At 33.2% G+C, this 15035-nt stretch overlaps 1 pseudogene across 1 annotated transcript; it reads left to right on the top strand.

The window, feature by feature from the left end:
- The first annotated feature begins 4435 nt into the window (after positions 1-4435).
- LOC149160123 (S-type anion channel SLAH2-like) lies at positions 4436-11991 on the top strand (annotated as a pseudogene). Its single transcript, XR_016261779.1, has 7 exons — positions 4436-4607; positions 5319-5485; positions 5635-5722; positions 6084-6331; positions 10304-11074; positions 11212-11243; positions 11505-11991. The product of XR_016261779.1 is annotated as an S-type anion channel SLAH2-like (transcript).
- The last annotated feature ends 3044 nt before the right edge of the window (positions 11992-15035 follow it).

Raw genomic sequence — 15035 nt, 5'->3', positions numbered from 1 at the left:
AAAATAAAGGAATTCCTAATCAACAACTTTAAGGTTTGTTTTCTCCATCTCTAGCTTTGGAGGGAAAAAAAACACATGAAGTGAGCAAATTTTCTCTTAGAGGTGAAATTGCTCACTTCACGAACTTGTTTTGTCAATGATATGGGTTTGGAATGCAACCAAACCTCCCAACCTAGCAACTTGGATTGTAGAGAGTGAATGTGGATAAAAGTAACTATTTTCAATGGTTTCCTCTGAATTTGTTTTGGTAAATTCCATCTAGCTCAAACTATAGAGATGAATTAATTGGGTTCAAGAGGTAAACAAGCCTCTAAACTTATTAGTTTTAGTCAAGAAATCCAGTCGTTGCATCCAAAGACTTGCTAGGGTTCTAAACTTAAAGAATTTTTCACTTTCACTCCTTTGGTGAAAAAAAACTCAATAATATCCCCATTAATCCTTTGATTTAGTGAATCCTTCTTGTTTGTTGAGGATTCAATCTTCTATACACTTAAATGATTTTCATAGAGAATAGTTGGGTTGTTGCAAGACTTCCTTGGCCCACTGGAAACAATGGCATGCCACCAAATCTTTGAGACTTTCGCTTCTCTTTGCACACCTAAGGAATGAAAAATCCTATACCACTAACACTCAATATTCATTGTATTGCTTTCATCTTGTCCATAGTGTCAAGAGAAAATAAAAATACTATTAAAACTATTAAGAATTAATTAAACTGGACATCGTCAAAATACCTCATTTTCTTTGGGTTTTTAAACCTTTAGCTTACTTTCACAAATTTATATGAGTGAACCATCTATCACAGAGTGTAGAGGACATGGAGATATTTCTAATAAGTCATCTAATTATTTGTTTTGAATTCAAATTAATAAGTTGAACATTTTGTGGAAAGCTAAAATTGCCTAGATGACTTGGAATTTTTGAATGTTTGCTTTGTAGTTGTAGGGTTTATAATGCACCCAAAACATTTAAGTAACCTCCTTCAGAATTCTCAAGTTCTTTCTATAACACTTGAATTATATGCAAAATACCTTTAGAGGCTGAAGTTTGACTCTTGTTTGGAGCACTACTCTTCTTCAATTAAAAACTCTCTATGTGATCTTCTTCCTTGATATAGTGTTTGATTTCGGTAATTAAGATTATTGAGATCCTCACACATGAAAATAATTATAAATGGGAAAGGTCGCCTTTGAGTGCCAAATGCACTTATGAGAGAAACATGGCAAAACCTATTGTCTTATTATGAAACTAGATAAATAGGTTTCCAATGATAGGGAATGAATATGAAAAGCTTATACAAGGCTGGAAACCATGTTTATGTGCATCACACTTGTCATATGTGTTTGTGTCATTGAGTTTTGTGACACAAATTTGTGTATTTTTTGGTCATGATGTTTCTTCAAGAAACATGGCTTGACATCTTTACCATATGTTTCAATATAGTTCTTGTCTCTCCCACGCACATCACAACATCATTCCATTTGCATGTGCATATGTCATTTGTTTATTACTCACTTGTTGATGTAATACCTAACTTATAATGTCACGTGTTAAATGACTATGATTCTAGTTTGTCTTTCGATATTGATCCGTGCAAATAAAGCACAACAACCTACGCAAAACATGGACGTTATAGCATGTTGAAACATAAACCAAAATCAATTCTATGTACACAATGCCTGTGGATTTTATTATACAAGACTTAAGACATTAAGGTAAATGAAATCAAACCAAAGCACTCCTAAGTCAATTAAATCGAAATTATCACCAAAACACAATTCAAACTCCTTCAAATAAAACCATTCAAAATCATGGAACATAAACAAATTGCAAAGTTACATTCAAACTCAAAAATAAAACAACCTATTAATATTGCCACATTCCATTTGTATGTGCATATGTCATTTGTTTATTACTCACTTGTTGATCTAATACCTAACTTCTAATGTCATGTGTTAAATGGCTATGATTCTAGTTTGTCTTTTGATATTGATCCGTGCAAATAAGGCACAACAGCCTATGCAAAACATGGACATTATAGCATGTTGAAACATAAACCAAAATCAATTCAATGTACACAATGCCTATGGATTCTATTATACAAGACTTAAGACATTAAGGTAAATGAAATGAAACCAAAATACTCCTAAGTCATTTAGATCGAAATTGTCACCAAAACACAATTAAAAATCCTTCAAATAAAACCAATCAAAATGATGAAACATAAACAAAGTGCAAAGTTACATTCAAACTCAAAAATAAAACAACTCGTTAATATTGCCAAATTCCATAAAAATCATAATATATTATTAAAAATCAAAAAATCAAAAAATACACTTTAAAAAATAAATATCAGACATAATCCAGGATGAGATAAAATCTAGTTTTGTAAAATATCTAAGCCCTGTAGTTAAGCCACTAGTTCATTGGTCTATCCTCTCAATGATTTTATTCATTGACAAGATGTCCATGCACATCCTTAGAAACTAGCTGTCCTATCTGTTTCCCCTGTTTTTTTAATTTTTTATTTCTAATTCCCTCTCCAATAAAGATGTTTTATACAAACCCATGTTGGGCAACACTTTTGACGACCAATCCCTGTTTGACTGGTTTGGCCAGAAAGTGATGCTTTTGTCTCCAAGAAGATCACATTGTTTCCTTCGCTCAACAAACCAACTGTCATAAATTTCTTATTAGCATTTACTAATCGCTTGGCTTGAACATCATCTTCTCCTTTCACTCACTGGCTTTGACATGTACCACTTTTCACAGGTAACCTGCTGGTACTTTTTGAGATCTCCATAGTAATATTTCATCCTCCTCCACCATTGGTCTCTATTTTTAGGTTTTGAAGATGGGCAGAATGTCCATGGTCCATATTAAACATAATCTGTTTTTTGGTCTTGAAAATAGGTGAAATGTCTACTCGAAACATCAGACAGAAAAAACCTCTACACAATTCATATCTGGAATTCTCAAACAAACAATTTAATTCATTCTATATGTAACTTTATAAGTCTCTGATATACGTTACCAGCAGATTGAATTCATCTACTAAAATTCCTATATGAATGGGGCCGTTGGAAAATAAAAAAGCATTTCACAGTTTGTCTTTGCCTCTGTTCTAGATAGTATCATTGTATATATCGTTTTTTTTCCCAAGAAATAAATAACAAATTTCTATTAAATTAAGAAATAAATAACAAATTTCAATTAAATTAAAGCTGTTACATCTAGCAGAAATCCTCTGCACCCAATCCTACAGCTCCAGAACCCGCAAGGATGTCAAACAGAGTGAACCAGACCATAGACCACAGACATACTCCCTGCTGCAAACAAAAATACAAAGCTGAGAGCATACGGAGGTCAGGGACCTCGCCCATCAACCGCCTTCCCGATGAACAAAAACAACAAAAATGCCCCTGCATATGGCAGCGAATGACCCAGAAAGAATGGCTCATAGTCCAGGCAGAGAAACAAAATACATGATCGCCTGTTTGGGACAAATCAGGCAAAAATAGTCCTTCAAACAAACAGAAATGACAGAGTCCTGAACCAGACATTCATAATAATAAAACCCAGGATGTGCCCAGATCTCACGCTTTGAGAACTAGTCCGCCAATGAATTCTGCTCTCTAAAAAAATGTCGCGAAAGGACCACTATGTTGTTCCCGTTTATATCCCACAGCGTGGAATTGCTTGAACTGTTCCCAATGTGTCTGGTGATTTTTCGCTTTTATGAAGTAGATGGCAGTGAATTTGCCATCAAAGTAAGGCATGTCATATCATGTCAGCAAGGGTAATGAAAATAGAGTTTCAATCGCTTGGAAGGAAAAAGGAAATTTATTTACAAATAATTTTAACTTAGAAATAATTTTAAAAATATTGACATTTGTGATAATTTTATAGTTTTTATAAATTTGGTGAACTTTTAAGTAGAATAATATTATTCTATAAAAACGGAGCCCATCATTTATTTAAAAAAAATTAATTAGTGAATTATTGAAATTATTTTGGGGAAAAAACAAGAAATTTAACCCCAAAATCTTCCATCAGATTCCTAACCTTTCAGGCTTTCACTACATAGTGGTACAAGGATGTCACAGGTTTGGCAATCCAGTTGCTAAGCTTTATGACTTTCACTACATGGCGGTACACGCGTTGCAGGTTCGGCATAAGCTGGGGTTGTATTAACCCATCCAATTGTGAGAGGATCTTCATATTCTACCTCTCCATTGGAGTCCATTTCTCTTTCTGATTTTAATACAGAGTTCAACAACTGATTCGCCAAATTCTCCATGTTCTGTTCCATTGTGGAGAAGCTATCTTGGAATTCTTGTTTCTCAAATTCACATGGCTTATCAGTTTCTTAGTTTTGCTCTTTTCTTGCACCGTTGGATGTTCCATGGATATTTCTAAGGATCACTGCTGAGGTTCTCAGCTTGCCGCAAATTATCCTAGACTCTGGATCACACTTGGATTTCTGCAGTGCGAGCTTATTGGTCAGATAATTCAAATTCTTGAATGCTTTGATAACCAGAGAAAAGCTAGTCTCAAGGGAAATAAAAACTCCAACTTCGTTGATAACTTTGAGAGTGGCTATCACAGTTAGTCCTAGTCCAAGTTCCCTTTCTCTTACACCAGCATTTATGGCAATAGCCACTTAGTTATAGAGGCTTGTCCTGTCCATGGCTTGTCATTTTGTATTATGATTCCATTAAGCTTGTCCATTCTTAGAGCTTTATGCGACTAACTGACTTACGAGTTCCTAAGCTTTATGACTTTCACTACATGGTGGTACATGTGTTGCAGGTTTGGCATAAGCTGGGGTTGTATTAACCCATCCAATTGTGAGAGAATCTTCATATTCTACCTCTCCATTGGAGTCCATTTCTCTTTCTGATTTTAATACAGAGTTCAATAACTGATTTGCCAAATTCTCCATGTTCTGTTCCACGGTGGATAAGCTATCTTGGAATTCTTGTTTCTCAAATTCATATGGCTCAGAGAGATAATACTAGCAATTAACAATTTATAGGGAAATAAATAAATGCTTTGAACTTTGTCAAGTCCTGGGATGTTCCTGTATGTTGCAGTTTACACAATCACTGTGTTTTTAGTAGGGATATTATAGTCTTTTCTGTTTCCTGATTTCTTTTAGCAGCAAATGTTTCATGCAGCAATTTTGTAGCAATCCTTGCTTTATGGTGGTAAATATAGTTTACCTTTTGGTTATGACTGTTGCTAAAAGTTCTGTTGTGGCAATTGCTTTAACATCAGGTAATACATTAACATGACACACAAGATGAATTTTACAGATCCTGAAATAAGTATCAATATGAAGTCCATCGAAGTTGTCAATTTAGTTAAAAGAGCACCTCCTGAAAGTCTGCCACAATCATTGAAGTTCATATCATCTGAAACAAGTCCTATATTTGAGAAATGTGATAGTGATATTGAGAAACCTTCTCAAGTAATCCCCAAGGTAACATCACAATATCCTTTAGAACTAAGTTCTCTAGTGGTAAGACAATACTGCAAATTTATTTCTGATGTTTAAAATGTTTTGAAGGTTACAGTTTCTTATCGGTTATTTACTAATTATGCACTATTAATGTTGTGGCTGATTTCCAGAGAAATATTTCTGATGAAGTAGCAACAGTGCAAAGCCCGTTTAAATCTGAGCATCCTTCCTGTCAATTAAGGTCATCGGTTGTATCAGGTAAACTCTCTCCAATCTTATGTAATTTCGTTTAACTTGTTGGATCTTTACCTGCTAAATTTCAAGATGGGAAAAGCATAGAAATTATGTTTTCAAGATCAGAAAGCTGTTGAAGATATAAAGGCTCAACATAAATTCTTGAAATATATGTTTTTTAATTTTATTTGGTCTGCTTGGGTTAGGTCAATTAATAATGGTCATGGAAATGAATTCTTACTGAACTGGAAATTTTGGATTCAAATTTTGTGCTATCTCCAATCAAAGTGAGAAATTAGACATGATAAAAATATAGTCCTACCAAACTTTAAAAAAGATTTACTACAGACAAAGTCAAAGTCTTATTTACAACTCCTACCTGCAGGGAACACAGATGTTAAAGCAATGCCCAGTGGAATAGTTATAGGTGATGGTGGCAACAGACGAAAGGATGACAACTATGCATATTTTAAGACAAGACCTGGAAAACTTGAACGTCATCTTTCTCGCCTTCTTAGCATCCCACGAGAAAGAGATGATGAAGTCCTGGACTCAGAGGAGCCTGAGATTGAATATTTGCCTGTTAGGCGCTTCTTTGATGCTCTGCAGGGTCCTGAGTTGGAGATTATTCGGGTAAGCTAAGCATCAAAACTTAGCCTTCAGTTTTCATGAGTGTCAACATACCATCCATGTCCAAGAGACTAAGATTTTCCCCACTTATCATATATTACTAAAATCCTTTACATGGTTTAATCATTTCCAAATAAGAAAGCCTCAGCATATTATCAATATCAATTGTTAATATAGAACTTTATGGAACATGAAATGTTGCGTTCGTTAAAATCATATTTGAGAAACTGTTTGCTGGCCTGGTATGATTGTTTAGTGTTTTAGAAATATATTTAATGGAGTAATGATAAAGGAATACTGTTTCTTATCAAAAGAATAATTAATTCAGTGTTGTGTAAATATGTTTGTTATTTTGGTTTTTTAAAATCAAATGTTTAATGTTTTGATGATTGGTTATGGTTATGGTTATGGTTATCGGAGAAGGTTGAAGGTTACATATTTTTTTGGGTTTAAAGATGGTTGTTTTGTGGAGTTACTTGGTGTTTTTTAAGTTGGTCTGAGAGAGTATCTAAGTATATTAGACATCTAGATTATATGGATAAAGGGATTTTAATGAAAATCAGAATGAAAAGTTTGTAGTACTTTTTGTTTAAAAATGAGGATTTACAAGGCATTCCAGTAGCTATGTGGTCAAGTATAACTCAATGTGGTCAAGTATAACTCAATTGAAGAGTGTAGGGAGTGTCTTATTAAAAATATCTATAGTTTTAGTGCTTAAAAATCTTTAGAGACTCACATACAACAAGCTCTTTGGGGATTGGTAATGACTTCAAAATATATGGGTGGTCTCTCTTTGGAGGTTTGGTTTAGAATTTGAGGGAAATCCATAAAAATATCTCTATAGTTTGGAAATCCTTCGTGGATGTTTTCTCTCGTATCAGCAAATGTGGAAGATTGGGAATCACAAGAAGATCAAGATGGGAGAGGATCAAAGGTCTAGGGCTGATGAAGACTACATGCTTTCAGATGATCTCCTTGAGTTTCCACATGATCAAGGTATTTTCTCTCTTTGGAATTCCAAAGTGCAGGGGCATGGCAAGTTTAGAAGGCCGTGCTAGAAGTCTGAAGTAGACTTGGGTCTAGATGGAAGGCTTGTGGTAAAATGGCTCGGCTTTGTAGGTAAAACTTGCTCGAATTATAGAGGATGATGAGAACTCCTTGTGCAAGACTAAAATCCCCTTGTCTAGTGAATACAAAGTGAAATTGTTATAGAAAACACAAGTTGAAGTAGCTTTTCAAGGATTGAATTATTGGTGATAGCAAAGTATGTGGAAATTTTATGACCCTTTGAAAGTAACAATATTGTTGTGGATGGCATTAAGAAACAAATTGTCGGCTTGGGATAATGGGCTTAAAAGGGGATGGGAAGGCCTAAATAGATGTACATTATGCATACATGTCTCTAATACTATGTCTCATATTTTGTTTTCTTTGCCCCTAGATAAAGTGTGAAACTCAGTTATTAAAAAAATAATAATTCCAATATATTTTTGAATAAGCCATGCTTAGAAGAGTGTCTCCATGATTGGTTGTTGGATGCTTTAATGGAAAATTATGAGTCATTATTGTTCGTTATAATTTACTTCATGAGTCATTAGTGGAAGTGGTAGTAGGCTTGGTCGAGAAGCTTACTCAAGAATTCAAGTGTGATCTTAGAAGGAAATAATCATGCTCTTCTTCTATGCCCACTTTAGATTTCAATACCCCTTGTGCCTTCTTTAATGGAGTTAGCTAGGGCACCCTCCTAGATGTGATTTTGGATTGGTTTTATGCCTAAATGCCTCTCACTTAATCCATGTAAGATATGCTTTAGGTCATGGCTTAAATATGGAAAAAGCGTTCCCAACATTATGGATGTTGTTGTACTTCACTAATGCTCATGGTGTGAAGAAATTGCAGGTCTTGGGGGACTAAAAGGTTGTAATTGAATAGGTTAATGGTAAAAACAAAGTGGGAATAGTCTGTCTTCATTCTTTGATGTAATAGATGTGTGACTCCATATAGGATGTTGAGTGGATGTCAATGGCTCATATCTACAAGAAATTAAACCAAAAAGCTAACTAACTATCAAAGGAAGAATTGATGCTTTGTGATGGATCTTTAGTCTTCTATGAGCTTTTTAATGGCCAGAAGATAAGGAATGGAGTTCAACTTTTAAATTTAGTGCAAGTTGTTATAGTTAATGTTTGGTTTTCTTTGTTATAGTTAACGTTTGGTTTTCTTTGTTATAGTTAATGTTTGGTTTTCTTTGTTGATTGGCTAGTTATGGTCAATGCTTAATGATTTTATTGTTTGGTTTTTTTCTTTTATAAGATGGTGAGCTATAATTGAGTTTGTAATTTTGAAAATCGAGAGGTAGATTTCTCATAATGATCCAAATTAGATCATTAAATTTGTTTTCATCCATGTTGGATTCTTTTAGAATGGAAAAAATGGAGGAATAAGCTCATAGACCATTTTTACCAACATGACTTAGTTTGGCAAATTGGAGTCTAATAATTTTTAGGAGCACTTTGAGGCATCAAATAAAAATTTCTAAAAGAAAAGCTTTCTTTCTATAATGTGCCCCTTTCTTTCCTATTCTACACACAAAGACCTTTTCAATGGTGCAAGAATCACCTCAATTAGAGTTTGTATGCAAAAGTTATGTCATTCGGAAGTTGGCCTTCTAGTTTTGGCCACCATAATTCGAGAGGATACCACGTCAACCCCATTATTCATGGAAAAGGGGTTAGCCACATGATCATGATGAAAAATACTCCAGAAGAGTCTATATTGTAAATTTAGTTAAGAGTTGAAGGACTAAAACCTAACCACTAGTAGACTATTGGGTTGTGTTATTAGGCCAGAAGGAGGAAAAGGGGTTCCATTCTTTTTTAGTGCATTTGTTTCATAGACCAACAGAGTAGCCAAGAGGGACACGGAGAGAGAAAATAGAGAGGATTTGTGCACTGTAATAGTCTATGGGCGACTAGCTTTGCTTTCAAGCTACCAAATTGAAGCTCATAAATAAGATAGTCTTAAAATTTTATTGTCAAGATAAATTTAGAGACATGTATTTTTAGCACATAAAATTTACTTCAACACCTTTTTCTACAGATTAGTCCATCTATGAAAATATAAACCTACAACTTGAAATGTAAATGTTGGTTTCCTTTTTCTAATCATCTACTTTGATATAATCATAAATAGTCAACTTAATTACAATATTTTAGATAAATCACTTTCAATTTTCCTTCCTAATATTTTTTAATCTAACTTGATACTTTTAATCCTTATAAAATCCTCTAATCCCCTCTTTAATCACTATTGGAACTCACTTTTGAACTATTTTTTGAAATCTTTTCTAGCCTATAGATTCGGTCACCAAATCCCATTCATATTTTTTCATTTTTCACTTTGTAAATTGATGTTCCTTTTTACAAATTATCTATTATCATTTATTAACATAAATGTTTATGAACATATTAATAAATCCATCTATTTCTCAGAGTGTATAAGTGATAGTTGATACCACGGAAGATCAATATGATTCTGACAAGAAACTACAATGATTGCATCATTATAGTTTGTTTATGATCTCATAAATGGCCTTTGCAAGCTGATGATAATTAAGAGAGGAAAGAAAGCTCTCTTGAGTTGACTTCTTACTAATTCAATATTCTGTCTCACACCCATTTAAGATGCTTTTTCTACTCAGAATAATATTCTATGCCAAACAAGACAATTTGCAAAAATGATTCCTGTGCAGGGCATTCTCAATGGACAGATTTTCATTATATGCTTACCTCTGTTTTGAATGAAGAAATCCTGCATGTAAAATGCAACCTCTATACTACCATGGCTATGCTCTATAAGAAGAGCACATTAGGGCAAAGAAAATATCATGTATTAACTCTATTTTAGGCAATTAATTACATATTTTTGGCAATGCAGCAAGGACTTATTTTCCAAATATTTATTAATTTTGGTCAGGACTCGGAGGAGTTGGTGATTTCCACTGACCAACTATGGCCATTTCTTCTGCGATTTCCAATATCATGCTTTGGTATCTGTCTTGGTGTTGGCAGTCAAGCCATTCTTTGGAAAACACTTGCAGCAATACCGTCCATGGAGTTTTTACATGTTCCTGAAATTATCAATTTGGTATTGTGGTGTCTAGGACTTGTGACACTAATTATAGTTTTTGTGGTATATACACTGAAGTGCATATTTTACTTTGAAGCAGTTCGGATTGAGTACTATAATCCTGTTCGAGTGAATTTCTTCTTTGCACCATGGATAGCTTGTATGTTCCTAGCACTTGGGGTGCCACCACAGATAGCAAAATCTATACATCCTTTTACATGGTGTGCTTTTATGTCCCCTGTTCTTTGTTTGGAACTGAAGATATATGGCCAGTGGATGCTAGGAGGTCATAGAAGATTATCTGAAATAGCTAACCCTACAAACTATTTGGCAATTGTTGGAAACTTTGTTGGGGCTTTGCTTGGAGCAGCAACTGGATGGAAGGAGGGAGCTATTTTTATATTTGCTGTGGGGCTGGCCCATTACATGGTGCTTTTTGTGACACTTTACCAGAGATTACCCACAAATGAAACTCTTCCTAAAGAGCTCCATCCTGTTGTTTTCTTATTTGTAGCCACTCCCAGTGTGGCATCTGTGGCTTGGGAAAAAATTCGAGGAGAATTCGACATTTTTTCAAAACTTGCCTATTTCATTGCCCTCTTTCTGTACACTTCTATGGTAACTACACAACTTTAGCTTCTTGATTTTAAGTTTCTATCAAGATTCTTGATTTTAAGTTTCTATCAAGATCGTTGTTACTCTGACGAAAAAAAAAAAACTTTCTAAAAGGAAATTTTATTTGTTGATAACATCAGGTTGTTCGATTTAATTTCTTTCGTGGTTTCAGGTATTACATTTTTTTATTTTGTAAATAATTTCATCTTTTTAAATTCCTTCATTTCATTTCTATTGAAAATATCTAGAATATTTCTGAATCTTATTGATAAAATAGATGAAACCATTAACCTTACTCCTGTTCATAAGATTCCAAAATATTCTTGAAATCTACAGATAAACGTTATACCATATTATAATACATCTTCTTTCCTTTCATGTCTCCTGTTATGCTGCCTAAGTGTTTAACAACATAATTTTGTCTTATCTGCAGATTTTCTATTGCTTGGTGGGCTTATACATTTCCTTTGACTGGTGCTGCTGTTGCCACAATCAAATATTCAAATGAAGTCAGAAACCCATTTACACAATTCTTAGCTGTGGTGTTGTCTATTATTTCCTCTGTCATAGTGTTTAGTCTGCTGTTGATTACCATATCGAAGGCTCGCGTGCCTGGCACTCTCTTTCCAAATGATGCTAGCATTGCAATTACAGACAAAGCAGAACTTGAAAAAAGCCAAAAAAACTGCAGGGGCAAAGAAGGATATGATGCTGTCTAAGTTGGCAAATAGTAAAAAGAATAATATGAAGAACAAACATAAAAAAAAAACTTTACAACGTCAAAAGGATTTCAGTTGATTTTCAAATTTCCCATTATTATGTCTAACATAGAGTCGATGGGGAGGGTTTAATATTTTTTTAAATTGAATTTTGATCCTTTTCACTGGATATTTTTTACTGATTCCATGAATTATTATTATTCATTACTAATGTGAAGCATATCTAAATTATCTTTTCATTTTTAAATTTCTTTAATCATTTGGATGTGAACGCTGTATTTTAATAAAACATTATATTAAAAATTATTTTAAAAAAATAGTAAAAATATTAAATTATATTAAAAAATTGACTAAGTTTGGTTGAGAAATAATTTTTGAGTGTAAAAATGTTTCACAATTTGGGTGAGCATTCCACTTATTAATGAAAATTTTGTTTGAGTGTAAAAATCTCACGTTTTGGATGGACACTTCACTCATCAATGAAAGCTTTGTTTGAGTGTAAAAATGCTTCACGTTTTGGGTGGACACTCCACTCATCAATGCAAGCTTTGTTTATTCTAGATGATGAGTGATGCTCGAAATGTTTCACACACTCTATACAATGATTTCTAAAAACAATTTATCAACAATATGATTTCCAATTATGAAGACCTGCACATTTAGAATGAGTAATTTATTAAAAAATATAAAGTTAAAATGCCAATTCAACATCACTTAGAATTTAATCTACTAAGTATATTTTCATAAGATAATGATGAGGAGATTAACATCCACTAAAATCAAATTTGTTTTGTTTTATTAGACTTTAAAAAAATAAGGGGTTACTTGGGTTCTTTTAGAGTTTTATTTTTAGTTCAAAAAATATTAATAGGAATTCTCCAAAATCACCATAGTATTATTGAAATTTAATTTAGATATATATTGAACATCCTAAAAGATTTTATTTTTTCATTTTCAACTCTCCAAGTATTGTAAAGATGATAGATGCTTTCATCCTATGGCATTTTGGGAATTGTTCAATGCCCATTTTTTTATTATGAAGTTCATGAGAATTTATTTTTATTTTAGCAATGTTGATTTTTTTCATACTTTTGATCTTCTAGATTATGGTTGATCACCTCATTAAAATATCTTAATTTTCCTTTTCCCTCTAACTATTTATTGCATCGCAATTTGTCCTTAAATTTAGATTTATGAGTATATTGTTCTAATGGGTTTGAGCCCTAAGTTGACAAAGCATCAATCTTCTAACAAGTCTACTTTACTTTGGGTACCACCTATAGAATGAGTGGAAGTCCCTGGTGGGTTTCCATATATATTCCATATGTCCATAGGGTTTAGAATACTTGGTGATAAAGTGTATTGTTAAAACACTCATTGTGTGAAGCTTACCAATTTAAAACCCCTTGAATCTATTTAGTCAATATATGTACATATTCCTCCAAGTTTTGATTGTGTGATAAATAATATTTTATCCTACACAATAACATAGATATCGTTAAATAATATGTACAAGTTCAATAGAAGAAAATACGAAAATATGTACATATTGTAACAACGAGAAAGTAAAAATATAATGCACAATAGAAAAAGAGAAATGGTAGAATGAAACTTATTTCAAAGTTTAGAATTATTTTGCCAATACCCCTCCATCTTAGATGCTCTTACAATTACCTTCGAAGTTTTCTAATATGAAAGGAAGTTTTCATAACTACCATTCTGGTAAGAGAAGCCTTTGATATGCATTATCTAAAGAAGTAAAAATGTTAAAACCAATTTCTCTCTCCTTCTTGGAATCCTCCAAGATGCATTTATTTTCATCAATGAAATAGCTTGGTTGGTTAGAAATATCCATCCCTTAGTGTGTAACAATGGGCTTAGAAAGAAACCATTAGTTCTAGTGTCTTCCCCATCCAAACAAATTTATCTATGACAAAATGAGTACAATATGTAGGTGACATTGTGTCCTAACCTCTAAGCCCGTCAATATTTCTAGCCAATATCCCTTCATAAGAAAGACAAGACTAGCATCTCTAAAATCATAAAGGCATTGAGCACTCTAAAATTACATTTCATTTTTTCTTTAACACATCATAATCCAATCTATAGATGTGTTGAATATTGTGTTGTCATTGATGTCAAAGTAGGGTGGGATTGTTGGAAACATTGTTGTCATTGAAATCAAACATAGGGGGCGACTATAGATGTCTAAGATAACGAATACAAGATGAATATTGTTTGAAATATTGTTTGGATACTCATGTTTTTTGTTTAATTTCCAATTTGGATACCTTATTTTTGAAGGAATTTTACTATGGATATGTAGTTGAAATGGGAGCATAGTACATATGTTTGAAAATATTATATTGAGAATTCTCCAATGATATATGTCACTCCCTCTAACTCCATAGGATGAAGAGATATGAAATATTTTATTAGAATAAAACAACCAAAAATTGTTGGTCATCCTAGTCGGCTTGACCAATTTTACAAGTTAGCCCCCTAAGTGAACATAGAAACACTATAAATAAAGGATAGATGAGTGCATTTCCAGACAATGCAAGCAAGAATAGATATGAGGTGCACAATAAAATCTGGGTAATACTCATGGGGTTTTAAAGTTGGAGAAAAAATGTGATTTTCAGAGTGAACAAGTCATCTTGGAATTTTTGCTATAAGTTTTCTTTTGCAATGTTTCATACCATGAAACTTGTTGTAGATAAAAGGGAGAGCTTCACACATCTACGATAGAAATTTGATTCACTGTAATTTTAGGGATATGCTTTGAGGAAGTTACGGTTCCTGAATGCTCCTGAAATATGCTTCAAACATGTCAGATTGGAATTTTCATTAGTAAGATGTATCATATGGTGAAATATGGAGGAGATAGGGGAGAGATATATAAGTGCTTGTGGTAGAAACTGTAGACCTCGTTTGCTATAGTTTTAGAGATGTACTTTGAGGAAGTTATGGTTCCTAAATGGTCCTTAAATATACTTAAAATGGGTCAACTTGGCATTTTTCTTATAATATTTTTTTTGTGAGATGTTTCACACTGTGAAATATGGAGATAGGAGAGAGATATATAGGTACTTATGGTAGAAATTTTACACCTTGGTTCACCATAATTTCATATATATGCTCTAAGGAAGTTAGGGTTCTTGAATGCTCTTGAAATATGCTTCAAACGAGTTGGCTTGGTATTTTCATTATTTTTCTTGAGATGGTTCAGACTGTGAAATCTA

This window comes from Pinus tabuliformis, chromosome 5_2, assembly GCF_031772625.1.
Source record: "Pinus tabuliformis cultivar Carrire ecotype Pingquan chromosome 5_2, CPIR1, whole genome shotgun sequence".
Taxonomy (NCBI): Eukaryota; Viridiplantae; Streptophyta; class Pinopsida; order Pinales; family Pinaceae; genus Pinus; species Pinus tabuliformis.
This window is presented reverse-complemented; position numbering and strand designations above follow the sequence as displayed.